Source organism: Temnothorax longispinosus, chromosome 5 (assembly GCF_030848805.1).
Source record: "Temnothorax longispinosus isolate EJ_2023e chromosome 5, Tlon_JGU_v1, whole genome shotgun sequence".
Classification (NCBI taxonomy): domain Eukaryota; kingdom Metazoa; phylum Arthropoda; class Insecta; order Hymenoptera; family Formicidae; genus Temnothorax; species Temnothorax longispinosus.
Genome location: NC_092362.1, coordinates 8,162,593 through 8,163,837, shown reverse-complemented (window position 1 = coordinate 8,163,837; position 1,245 = coordinate 8,162,593). Strand labels below are relative to the sequence as shown.

The 1,245-nt window shown below is 39.8% G+C and overlaps 1 long non-coding RNA gene across 1 annotated transcript; it reads right to left on the bottom strand.

Annotated features, from left to right (window-relative positions):
- On the bottom strand, positions 1 to 912 carry LOC139813399 (uncharacterized). The gene is made up of 3 exons (XR_011732157.1): positions 749 to 912; positions 351 to 525; positions 1 to 236 (listed from the first exon to the last, which is right to left on the bottom strand). It is a non-coding gene; the product is annotated as an uncharacterized lncRNA (long non-coding RNA).
- Between the last annotated feature and the right edge of the window lie 333 nt (positions 913 to 1,245).

Genomic DNA, 1,245 nt, shown 5'->3' with positions numbered 1-1,245 from the left:
ACAATCAATGGCTTTCGCTGATCCGATGTAACATACGATGCGTGATCACAATAATTTTTAGTCACACTTTTAATGTTCTTGCTTATTCCTGATTGTTGACTTTTTTTAATCTTTCTTGGACATTGCAGTTCTCTTGATCTTCTGAAGGACACGTACAAAAACGAGTAGGAACTAGCACCAAGTTTTATTTGTTTGCGCCCAGCGACAAATTCTATTTCCGATGGCTGGAAGTGTATCTAGAGAAAGGAAATCACAAATATATACTTGAGTCTAACAACAAATTACGTTGTTACATCTATTCATCTTCCGAAGTGCAAAGTCAAAGCATACTGCATATTATTGTTACTAACCTCGCAAAGTTTTTGAGAATTACTAGGTGATCAGTTCTCTCCTCTTCCAACCGCAGTAATCCATTATTGCCTCAACAAATCATTGTGCGGATATCTCATCAATCCATAGCCGTCATTGCTGCTCTTACAACACTTACATGCGATGCATCTCAATGGCATGATACAAGATTGGTGCCTGTAATACAAGGACAATAAATTAACAGTGCTGTAGTATTTATTTATTTTTTAACACACTATTCATCAGGAAACTGCAATATAATCGGTTTAAAAAAATAATTACACTTCTGCTCTGTGCGGCAGATTTCGCATATAGCTTTATGATACTATTATAGCACGTATAAATAACATCTTAATAATTTTCTTTATGTTATTTCAACATTTGCTAAATAAAGACTTACCGTTCCTTCGTAACTGATGTCAATCTGTCACTCAGTAACTCGAATCACGCGCTAACCCCCTCCTACGCTCTTCTGTATTGGCGTCGCAATCTCGCCAATGCCCCCCTCAATGATTGTTGCCGGCCAATCACGGAGTGGCTGGTCACATGACTCGTTGTCGCCTCTCTCTTTAGGGCCGGTATTCATAGTCTTCAAGATCGTCTTAAGTAATGTCTTAAGACGCTAATACGGCTCTGTGATTGGTTCATGACATCTTAAGATTGAACTTAAGACGATCTTAAATAACTATGAATACCGGCCCTAGAGTCTCTCTAGGCCAGAGGCATATATCGGAAACCAAAAGTAATTTGGGATTCTATGCATGTTCATCAGATACCGCATGCATAGCCTACCCACTAAAACCCCCGTGATGGCTCATCAGGGCTGTGTTCGGAAACGTCACCCGAGTGCACCCGAGTATACTCCCTTCTCTTTCTATCTCAGCGAGTTAGAAGGAG